Genomic DNA, 12,182 nt, shown 5'->3' with positions numbered 1-12,182 from the left:
GGATTTTTTTTTTTTTTTTAAACTGGGTGTCAGTTTGTCCTGTTAGTGAAGAGATGAAATCCTATTGGTGTAGTTTAAACTTTCTTTGACAGGTGGAGTGAGAGAACTTCATTCTCTCCAAGGAAATTAAAAAGTTGATTTTGCTCCCTTGTCACACACACTGTCTGTGTTCTGGTCGGATGTATGTTTGTGTGAGGCGGGCCTCAGTTTGGAAGTTCAAGGGATGAGTGGTGTGGAGATTGAAAGTAAGCAAGCTTGGCTGCTGTTAGCTTCCCTGTGAAGAACTACCTTGACTTTTGTATGCTCCATGAGCCTGACTGTATGATATTTGAAACTGACTATAATTAGGTGATAAAAAATCAACTTTAGCCGGGCAGTGGTGGCGCACACCTTTAATCCCAGCACTCGGGAGGCAGAGGCAGGCGGATCTCTGTGAGTTCGAGGCCAGCCTGGGCTACCAAGTGAGTTCTAGAAAAGGCACAAAGCTACACAGAGAAACCCTGTCTTGAAAAACCAAAAAAAAAAAAAAAAAAAAAAAAAAATCAACTTTAAAGATGGTCACAGAGAGCCTGGCGGTGGTGGCGCACGGCTTTAATCCCAGCACTCAGGAGACAAGAGGCAGGCGGATCTCTGTGAGTTCGAGGCCAGCCTGGTCTAGGATCGAGTTCCAGGACAACTAGGGCTGCGTAGAGAAACTGTGTCTTGAAAAACTAAAACATGGTCACAGCAGGGCATGGCAGTCAGGCAGAGACAGGTGGATATATATGCGTTCAAGGGCAGCTTGGTCCACATACCAAGTTCCAGGCCAGCCACAGCTACATAGTGAGACCCTATCTCAAAACCAACCAAACAAACAAACAAAAGGACAGAATCACATGATTTTGTATTTGTTGTTTAAAACCAACCCTAGAAAAACCACAAGATGTCAGTGTCATGAGGGGAGTTAGGTGATGAGTAAAGTTACTTGGTAGCCTCTCCCTTTGCCCTAGATCCTGGAGCCCTCTAGGACCTGGAGGACGTGCGTTTTTTTGACCTGCCCTCAGGGAGTCCCCTGACTGTACAGCGATGAGCATGCACAACGATCCTGGCATATTTCTCTTCAGTCTTAAAGCATTCATGTGCTTGCTGAGGGGATAATTGTTAGTGCTCTGGGCTACTCCGTGTGTCTTCCCGTGTCTGTGTTCTGTAACCACACCAAAGCTCAGTTTCATCCATAAAAGGCACTCTCGAGGAGAATTTCCAGAAGTTTCAGTTACTTAACATAGCTCTGTTTTGTGACAGAGCAGGAAGCGTCCGTAGCAAAGACTGGAAAATGCAACCAGAGAAAAGACACTGGCTAAGGATTGTGCTACGTGTCCAGCATAATTTAAACGCAGCATACTCTGAAACCCGGGGATGTACATCTTGTCTTTGTATATTAGCTACCACCTGAAACAAAAGTGTTGAGATACGCTTGTTTAGCTTTTAAATTAGTCCAAGATACAGTGATTTAAATTGCCATGGTTTAAAAAAAAAATAACAGAACAAAACAAAACAAAATCCATCTTTAGTGAGCGCTATAGTTTTTTGTGTGTTTGGAGAGAGCCGCTCACGTTGTGTTGCAGTACACTACCTGGGCTGGCCTTGTCTTGTTGGTCTCTCAAGTAGATGGGACTACAAGTGTGTGCCGGTATGTTCTGCTTTGAAGACCCTCTTCCCCCTTGATAGTCTAAGAAGGCATGACTTGCAGTTGATGAGTTCTGTAAAAATATCCGCCTCTGGACCTGCTTAAAGGTGCTAGAGACCTTTCACCCTTGAGTAGTGATCATGCAGAGGACATCCTCCAGACTGGGACCCTGGTTGGAGTGGAGATCTGTTAAGAGAACCTCTTTGGGCCCATTGAGACGGCTCAGCAAGTGGCTAAGGACACTTGTCTCCAAGCTGAGGACCTGAGTTTGAGCCCCTGAACCAAGGGGTGGAAGGACGGAACGGACTCAGCAGAGCTGTCCTGTGACTTCCACATGTACACCTCCATAGACACACGCGCGCGCGCGCGCGCGCACACACACACACACACACACACACACACACACACACACCAAACCAATAACTAAATGTTCGCGAAGAGAAAGAGAGCTGCTTTCCACAGTGCCAGGGCTTGCCCTTTGTTCCCAAACCCCCTGACTCCAGAGCACTCTTGAAAAGACTTCCGGTCAGGATCTGTATCTCCTTACGGGAAGAGATGTTTGGAGAACTGATAGAGTAGGAGGAAGGGGTGGTGGTGACTTCTACCAGACAGAAGGGTCTCGGGGACAGTTTGACTTCTTTCCCAACGTGTTTAGCGCGATAGTAAAGGAACTTCTTGGGGGAGTTTGTGTACTCCTGAATTCCTTTAGGGACAGCTTGGCCCAGGGACATCATAGCGCTTCTCTCTCATTGTTTTTTGGTCATGAGGCCCTCTCACATCATAAAAATAACTTTTTTATAATTAGAATATATTATACTTTTTTTTTTTTTTGGTTTTTCGAGACAGGGTTTCTCTGTGTAGCTTTGCGCCTTTCCTGGAACTCACTTGGTAGCCCAGGCTGGCCTCGAACTCACAGAGATCCGCCTGGCTCTGCCTCCCGAGTGCTGGGATTAAAGGCGTGCGCCACCACCGCCCGGCTTACTTTTTAAAATATGTATTTGTAGTAATCGAATTCAGTGATCTGAAGTGGCTATCCCGTCCGTCCCCTCATTGGGGTTAGCAACTTGGTTTCCCACCCTTTTTATATGATCAAGGATGTAATTACTCTTTCCTTTTCTTGCCTGGTGTTAAAATGGCAAACTTGTTCTAAACACCTAAGTATTCTGATAATAGTTTCAGGAATAGACTTTTGGTAGAATGTAAGTGGTGGTCATGTTAATTTTTGTTAATGCTTAAACCTAATCTTGCTGTTGTTGCTCGAGGAAAAAAAAAAAGAAAAAAGAAAAACAGTCCAGAACATAAGGGCTGGAAAGAGATACAAAGGGACAATTCCTCACAAAGAGGTTGATAGTGAACGAGGGACTCACATTTAAATTAAACACCTGTTATCTCGGGTGCTAACTACCTCCTGAGTAAGGACCCTCCTTGGGCCTGCTGCTTCTCAGCAGGCAGGGACAGGATGAGGTCTGGGATCTTTATCTGATTGCACAGTGAGCCTGGAAGCTTGCAGAACTTTCCACGGTTGGAAATGGATTCACAGGCACAGAGGCAGCAGCCTTCGGGGTCTTCATCCAGAAGTCTAGCAGCCCTGCCTCAGAGGGGCATTTTTATTCCGCTTAAACCAAGAATTCTTAAAGGCCACCTAGGACAAAGCCTTGTCTAAAGTCTTGCTTTTAATTTTTATTATTCCCTAGAGGAACTGAGCCTGGAGGATGGGGGCAGAGCGGGGGGGGGGGGGGGGGTGGTAGAAGACAGCTACATCTTTTTCTCTAAGATACACAAGGCTTTAATTCCCTGCGGAAATGTGGGGAGCAGCTTCTATTCTGCCTCTAATTTGAATAAGCCTTCACAATAAGCCAAATGCCAATTCAAATGAGATCTAGATAAAAGGATTTAAATTGATTTTTCTTACCTACTGTCTGTCTGACTCACTTGCCTAGGAGTGGTAGGGAGGGAGGGAGGGTGAAGCTGGGGTTCGGGCGTGCGGGGGTGGAGGGGGCGCGCAAACAAACACTTACCTTGAAAGGTGTGGGTGCTGAAGTGGTGGGGAGGCTGGGAGACTGGAAGCGGGTAGCCTTCTCTCCTGGGCTCTGGGCTCAGGATCCTTCAGGTTTAATGATTTGTCTGGGAGAACTGATTGCAGCTGTCCTGAGTAGAGGAAGTATTTCCTCCCTTTGTAAGCAAGGGAGGCAAACCTTCTGACTTAACTACCCCGGGAAAGAAAATGTGCTCTGCCTGTGGCTAAATAAATCTGTTGTACTCCGGTTAGGTGACCGTATCCTTGGCCTTGATTCAAAAGGTCAGTCCCCTCCCAACTACCTACTTGAATGATGCTACTTTTCTCATTAAACTCTCGTAATTATAAATATGATGTCAGCGTATTTGGGTTTTTCCAAAACAGCACATTTTAGGAGAGGAAAAGGACGCGAATGAAGCACATTTTCTCAGTCTCTGCTTTAACTGCTTTAGCTGGTTTAACATTTCTCATTGGGAAAATTGGCAGCCTGGGGACACACCACAGCTGTGGGTGCATTTTGTTTACACTGTACGGTTTTTACAATTGGAATTTACTTCCAACATTAAAAAAATCAAGACAGCTTAAACAGCCACTTAGATTATTGATTCCTCATGAAATGAATTAGCTTGTCTGGGTACACTGGGACAGCGTCCCTGTGAGGATGCAGTAAGAGGTGGCTAAATTGTGGCTGCTCTCACTCTAGGCAAAACACTGCCTCGGGGTCCGCATGCTTCACTCCTATGGGTCTCACACAGCAGCAATTTGCAGTCCCCACCCTACATCCTTCCAGAAATCTCTTCCTGTTGAATTTCTTCAGCGTGACAAAATTGAGCTGAGTGTAACGCAAACAAGCCTTGTTATTTCAGCTTTTGAGGCAAGATGACGGGGAGTCGGAGGCCCACCTTGGCGGAGAAAACATTAGAAAAGCACATCCCCTTGTTACCCTCGTAAAACTTGAACGCATCGAAAAGGAGGATGAAATTAACAAGTCGGCTCTAAGGAGCTTAACTGTAGAACAGTCAAAGAGGTAAATCGGCAGCAGTCCACCCAGATGCAAGGGATTCACTGTACTCCAAGCAGCGACTGGACCCACGGCAGTCCTTCTGTTCTCCATCACATGTCAACAGTTCTTTTATTGTTTAAATTCTACACAATTGATGTGATTACTAGGAGCCTTAATTATATTTATGTATTTATTTTGAGACAGGGTTTTGCCGGCAGAGTCTGTCTAGCTCAGGCTGGCTTTGAGTCTGCAGTGATCCTTCTCCTTCAGCCCCCCCTAAGTGCTCACGAGTGCGTGCCGCTCTTCCCAGCCGCCATGGAGTTCATCTGATGTATTCTGCGAATGTGTGTGGTGTGTGTGCCTGTGTGTTTTGCGTGTTTGCACGTAGGGGTGCGTGTGTGAGTGCATGTGGAGGCCCAGGGCTGATGCCAGATGTTTCCTTGTTTGCTTTCCGCTTTATATTCAGAGGCAACGTCTCCAGCTCGATCCAGAGTTTGCCTTTTTTCCAGAAATTAGCATTCTCTGCCTCTGGTACATGGAGAGCACAGATGGGCCCCATCTTACCTGGCTTTTATGTGGATAAAAAACTCCTTGCACAGCAAATGCTTGGTCAACTGAGCTATCTTCTCAGCTTCCATTTATTTATTAATTTTGGTTTGTTTTTTTTGGTTTTTTTTTTTTTTTTTTTTTTTTTTTGAGTTCACTCTGTAGTCCAGGCTGACCTTGAACTCACAGAGATTCGCTGACCTCTGTCTACCAACCACTGGGCTGAAAGGCGTGTACCACCATGTCCAGCCTCCATTTTATTTTAAAATCAGGTCTCTCCCTGAAGCTGGGGCTCACAGATTCAGCTGGCTTCAGGGATTATTTCTGTCTTTCCTGTGCTGGTGTGGAAATGTGAGGTGTCTTCAAGTTTGATGGAGGAGGCCTTTCTCTCACCTCGGGTGGGCTTTAGCTCAGGAGTCAGAGTGTTTCATTATAGGTTCATGGGGGAAGATTAAGAGGAAGCAGAGCTCACTGTAGCAGGAGCAGGTCCCTGGGAATGGGAAACCATCCTGCTTTCTAAAGGATTTAAGGCAGTAATGGGTGAGTGAGGTGTCAGGAAGGGATGGGCTGTTCTGTCCAGCTGGCCCTCCCCTATATGTCCAGTGCCTCCCCATTCTCCCTCACAGCCTCAAAGCAGAGCCTCACGTAGAGAACAAAGGGACCAGAACTTTCCTTCGGCCTCTTGGCCTTCTGGAAAGACTTTTTCAGAATTGGAATTTGGGGGTCCCTGTGCTGCCTGACCGGTTTTAATCAGTTCCCCTTGTCACTGGGATTATAGATACTTGCTGCTGTTTCTGGCTGTTTACTGGGTGACAGGGTTCCAAACTGAGGTCCTTGTTTGTACCTGGGCAGTAAGTGCTTTCCCGACTAAGTCGTCTCTCTAGCCCTGGTTTTTTTTGTTGTTTTAAAACTTAAAATAGTAAGAAGGGCCAGGGGTGCAGGGTCTACTAATTTTTCTTTGGTAATTGTAAATTTTGATCCATAGATGAACATTTTATTTTTTCTAAATTTTTTTGGGGTGGGGGTTTGTTTGTTTGTTTGTTTTTTTCGAGTCAGGGTTTCTCTGTGTAGCCTCGGCTGACCTGGAACTTGCTTTGTAGACCAGGCTGGCCTCGAACTCACAGAGATCCACCTGCCTCTGCCTCCAGAGGGTTTTCTCTCAATTTCTAAGTGTGAAAATTAAAGCCTGAATCAAGACGTAAATATGACCAGCAGCAGGCTCTGTGGTTAAGGTGCCTGCTGCCAAACCAGATTCCAGTCCCTGGGACCCACGAAGGAGAGCAGCAGCCCGAGAATCGTCCTCCAATCTCTGTACCAGTGCTGTGGCACACTCATACACAATACATAAATAAATGTAATTTTTAAAATTAAAAAAAAAAAACAACAACCCTAGTGGCCAAGTGCCAGCACTGAATTAAAACAAAACAAAATAATGCAGTAATAATAGCAATTCTATGATTCAGTAGTTGCCTAAATTGTACCTTCTGCAGATATTTCAGTTTTCTTAAAATCCAGTTATTGATTTCCAGGAAATTATTTGCATAAAATATTACTGCGATTCTGTAACCAAGGTATTTGTGGGCAAATCATTAATTGGAAAGTAGGGTGAATGAATTCAATGATAGAGGAGACTACCTATCATGGCCAAGGGTATGGATTCAACCTGCAGCAGTATTAAGAAAGGGAAAAAATTGATACATATAAACTTTTTTTTTTTTGAGACAAGATTTCTCTATGTAGCCCCAGCTGTCCTGGAACTTGCTTTGCAGACCACGCTGGCCTCGAACTCAGAGATTCTCCTGCCTCTACCTCCTGAGTGTTGGGATTAAAGGTGTGAGCCACCATTGCCATGCATCATATAAGCATCGTGAAGAGCTGGAGGATCAAAAGGTTGAGGCCAGCCAGTACTGCATTGTGAGACACTGTCTCATAAAAATAAGTTAACCAGGCATGATAGCACACACCTGTCTTTAATCCTAGCACTTGGTTTCGAGGCCAGCCTGGTCTACAGAGCAAATTCCAAGACAGCCAGGGCTACTCAGAGAAACCCTGTCTTGAAAAAACACCCCCCCCCCAAAAAAAAAAAAGAGTGGTTCATCCAGCACCCAGGAGGCAGAGGCAATCAGAACTCTCTGAGTTCAAGGCCAGCCTAGCTCCAGGACACCCAGAACTACATAGAGGCTCTGCCTCACCCTGTCTGCAAAAGGGAGCAGCATGAAATACCTTTACAAAGGGAAACTTTTTGCCCTGTGTTTGTTTATATATAATAATAATCTCTGCACAAGTAGCATTTGAATGGTATATTCTGATATCCTTTATGATCTCAGCAAGATATGCTCAGGTCTGTTGGCCTTATTTTATTGTGCTGGAGCTCTCTGTAATGATTTTGATTAAATGTGTTCTCTCGATGGGTGGTGATGGTGTACGCCTTTAATCTCAGCACTTAGGAAGTAGAAGTAGGTGGGTCTCCATGAGTTTGAGGCCAGCATGGTCTACAGAGTGAGTTTCAGGACAGCCAGGGATACACAGAGCAACCCTGTTACATATATATGTGTGTGTGTGTGTGTGTGTGTGTGTGTGTGTGTGTGTGTGTGTGTGTATACACACACACAGGTCTTTCTCTGCCACACCAGCCAGCTCCTAAATAACCACACGGAGGCTTATTATTAATTATGAAAGCTCAGCCTTAGCATTGGCTTGTCCCACTAGCTCTTATAACTTAAATTAACCCATTTCTATTAAACTATGTTTGGCCTCATGGCTTCTTACCTTATCTTTGTACTGCCCATCCTGCTTCTTCTCCTCTGCGCCTAGATCCTCCTCTTCCTTTCTCCCCAGACACCCTGCCTATACCTCCTACCTAGCTATTGGACATTTAGCTGTTTATTAAACCAATTAGAAGGCACCTTGGCAAAGACACGTCTTCACAGTATACAGAAAGATTATTTCACTATTATGTGTGTGTGTTCTCTCTCTCAATCTCTCTCTCTCAACATTGTGGAAGGCTGGGAATCTGTATGAATTATAGAATGCTTCCCTGGCACAAATGTGGTCCCAGGTTTGATCCTTGCACTCCAAAATCTAACAGAACATTGTGCTAAACAAAACAGCGCCAAACTTTTTCTTTCTTTTTGTGGGGATGGGGTCTAACTTTGTAGTTCAGGCTAGACTGGAACTTGCTTTGCAGCTGAACTCAGGCCCCCCTCCTACCTCCAGAGTGCTGGAGCTGCGTGTGCCAACCCTCATGCCCAGCTGTCTTCAGGCCTTTTTAATGTATAGTTCAGCAATTCAGTAGTCAGGTTGTTGGGAAATAGCTATGTGGAACTCTTTCACTTTGCAGACCTGAAAACAGTAAGAAGAGCTTTTGTGATTTAAAAAAAAAAAAAAACAACAAACTTTATTATCTTTATTAGTGGGTAGGGGGAGAAGGGGAGGTAGAGGGAGACAGAGCACATATCATGCCACAGCGGTGTGTTGAGGTCACAGGACAACTTATAAGAATTGAGAGTTGGTTCCCTCCTTCCCTATAGGTTCTGGGGATCAAATCCCTATCATCAGTTCTGTGCAGTGAGAGCCAGCTTTCTGGTAGGCCAGGATGGCTTCTCAAAATTAGCATTTCCTGCCTTAATTTCCTGACTCAGTTTTAAAAGTTGTATGCTAAGGCCAGAGAGATGGCATAGTGGTTAAGAGCATGTCCTGCTCTTGCAGAGGCCCAAAGTCCAGTTCCCAGCACCGCCGACACTGAGCAGCTCACAACCACCTGTAACTCCAGCTTCAGGGCCGTTTGTCACCTCTGCTGTCTATGGACACCTGCACTCATATGGATATGCCCTCCCCCACCACTCACATACACATAATTAAAAAAATCTACAGAAAAGTTGCATGCTTATCATAGAATACTTAGATTAAAAAAACCCATAAAATAAAGATAAAATCATCCTTAACTCTAACTCCATCTTAGAAAACTCAGTCTTGCCATTCTTGTATATTGTTATTTTTTAAAATGCCTGTGTGAGATTAAGGTGACTGTGGAGTACATCTACCAATTGCACTTACACCATGAACATTTTTCAGTGTCATTACATATTATTCAAAAATATGCTTTTCAATGGGAGTTGTGTTTTAGCGAAAAAAAAGAATAGGCTTTTTAATGACTACATAATACTATGCTCTACTGATGCTGTTCAAGACGTTTTTAAAAGTGGCAAATTCATTGCCACCCTATAACACAGAAGTTTCATGCTGTCAAACCACTTTCTAAGCAATTACTGGTCCATCTTCTACAGAAATAAAGCACTATCAAGCTGGATCGTGAAAGATAAGCACATTTTAAGAAATATTACAGTAAAATACAAAATCCTAGCACAGGCTACAATTTAGGCAAAATGGAAACAGAATCTGGTATCATCTGTCAACAAACAACTTTAGAAAGCTTTTCCATAAAATGAAATAATGATAGGATGTGTTATCCAGTGTATCTGCAGTACTGTAATTACAGTAACAAGACATTGAGTACAATAAGACTATATTTTTTTAAAATGTGATTTGGTGTTACCCTGCCATTGAGCTATTTAATGCTCTCCATTTAAGTTTTATGAGATCCAGAGAGCACAGTGAGAAGAAATTTTGTTGACTTATACAGTGCATGGAAATGGAGAGACAAAAACTTCCTTTGAATTCTCTAGAGGTTAGCAGCAGAATTTCAAGTTGATAGCTTCAGCTGGAGGCCGAGAGCCCTCAATGATGCAGGCAAATTTATAGCATTTAGAGGGTAATAAAAAAAAAAAGCAGACTTGATGTTTGATTTCCTTTCCTGCCATTCTATCTATCAGAAAGTTGCAGTAATACTCATCAGGAAATACTAATCAGAGCCACAATGAGATACTACCTTGCTTCAGCATGAATTACCCAGTAGAGTTACTTAGTAGGAGGAGTGCTTTAGTGTACACATTAAGTCCCTGTCTCAACACACACACACACACACACACACACACACACACACACACACCACGAACACACAACTTCCAAAAAGACAGATGCTAGTAGAACATGAAGAAAAGGGAGGAACTTCGTATATACCATTGGTGGGAATGTAAAGTTAGTACAGTCATTGAAAACTATGTGGAGGTTCTTTTAAAGATTAAAAATGGAATTGCCATACAATCCAACAATCCTACACTGGCTACACATCCAAGGAGAAAGGGACATCTGCCAAAGAGACATGTGCATTTTTCTGTTGGAGCAGCATTCCCTAGACAAGCAATGCAAACAACTGATGTGTCCACCCACTGATAAATAGATAAAGGAACTGTGCTACGTGCACATAATTGATCCCCTTCAGCCATACGGGAAGATGAAATCTCATCTTTTGTGACAGTCCTGATGGAGCCAGAGGTGGATGTGTTAAGTGAGATAAGCCAGACACAGACGTTCAAGCACTGAGTCATCTCAGGTGTGTGTGGAGTCTCAAAAAGTGCCTTGTAGAAACTGAGCATACAATGGCGGCTACAGGAGTTTGGGAGAGCTTCAGGCAGGGAGGCATGGGGAAAGACAAAGTTGGCGCTAAGTTAGGGTTACGTAGGAGTAAATAGGTTCTGGCAGGCTCTTGTCAAAGAACAGGACTATACAAAATGTTGATAGGTATATAACTTGGAAAAAGCCAGAAGAAAGGATTTGGAATATTTTTTGCCATAAGGAAATGATAAATGTTTGAGGATATAGACATGTTTATAACTCAATTTAAACATCACCCAGTGTATATATGTATTGAAATGGCATACAGTGTCTTATAAATATGTGCATTTTTGTATCTTAGTTTAAAAGCTTTTAAAAAGAGAAGATCGCTAGTGATTATTCACATAGATAGGATTTGGAAGAGGGTAAAGTTAATTGCTTATGGGCTTTTAGAGTTTCTCCTCCCAAATAATAAGTAAACACAATTCAAATTTTTAAGTTTTAAAAGTTAGAAATTGAATTGTAAACCACTATTGGAAATTTACCTGGGAGGGTACTCTAATTATGGCATGGTGCATGTAAAGATGACAGATGCAAAGAGTAGGGTACACTTGGCCAGAAATGTAAAAAACTGCTCCCTGGGAGAGAAGGCAGAGTCAGATTTCTTGTCATGCTGCTCTGTGATAAAGGGCACAGCCCTGGAGAAGGCGCCAGCCACATTCCAGGCGAGGCCTCTCCTCTCCAGAATAGGCGCTCAACTTTCCCCTTTGTGATAGTGATCAGAGCCCAGAGGAAGCCTCGTGGAGGGCCTGCACACCTGGGCTTTCAGTGACCCAGGTTCTAATCTAGGCTTCTTCTTTGTGCAGTGGTTGAGTGACTTGAAGCATATTTCTGAAAGTCTTCAACTCCGGTTCCGATTCTGCTTGTTGTTGTTGTTGCAGGGTACATGTACCCCAGACCTGAGCTCTCTGTGGAACTGAGGATTACCTTGTACTCCTGTAGCAAGGATGACAGGCACGAATCTTCTGCCTGATTTTAAGCCTTGTTTCGTTTGGTTGTGTTTGTTTTGTCTCAGAATGGTGGTAATGATATTAGCGAGACAACAGTCGTGCTGTGAGATTTTCTCCGTGCCTATAAAGCATGCCAAGAGTAAGGGCCCGTCAGTGTCCACGCTGCAGTTACTGCTTTCCCATGTCACCCCCTCTGCACCTCGTTATTCCTCCTATTGATAAGGTGCTGTTACACCTATTCATCTTGTGCCAGGGACTACATTTTCTGCTACAGAAATCTATTTCACCTTCTTACCATTAAGTCTCACGATTTTATTTAGTGCTAAAATGTACCTAGAGAAGACCACATTTCATAGCTTCCGTGGAAGCTCAAAATGGCCACAAAGTTGCCGGGCGTTGGTGGCGCACGCCTTTAATCCCAGCACTCGGGAGGTAGAGGCAGGAGGATCTCTGTGAGTTCGAGGCCAGCCTGGGCTACAGAGTGAG

The 12,182-nt window shown here is 44.0% G+C and overlaps 1 protein-coding gene across 1 annotated transcript in view; it reads right to left on the bottom strand.

The window, feature by feature from the left end:
• The window catches only part of Cmklr2 (chemerin chemokine-like receptor 2), a 44,397-nt gene extending 40,457 nt beyond the window's left edge, over positions 1-3,940 (bottom strand). The window contains exon 1 of the mRNA XM_059278535.1: positions 3,685-3,940. The gene's annotated coding sequence lies outside the window, so the exon portion shown is untranslated. The remainder of the gene's footprint in view (positions 1-3,684) is intronic.
• Positions 3,941-12,182: the final 8,242 nt, after the last annotated feature.

The sequence above is a fragment of the Peromyscus eremicus genome, chromosome 13 (genome assembly GCF_949786415.1).
Source record: "Peromyscus eremicus chromosome 13, PerEre_H2_v1, whole genome shotgun sequence".
Classification (NCBI taxonomy): domain Eukaryota; kingdom Metazoa; phylum Chordata; class Mammalia; order Rodentia; family Cricetidae; genus Peromyscus; species Peromyscus eremicus.
Note: the sequence above shows the minus strand (reverse complement) of the source record. Positions and strands in the feature narration are given on the sequence as shown.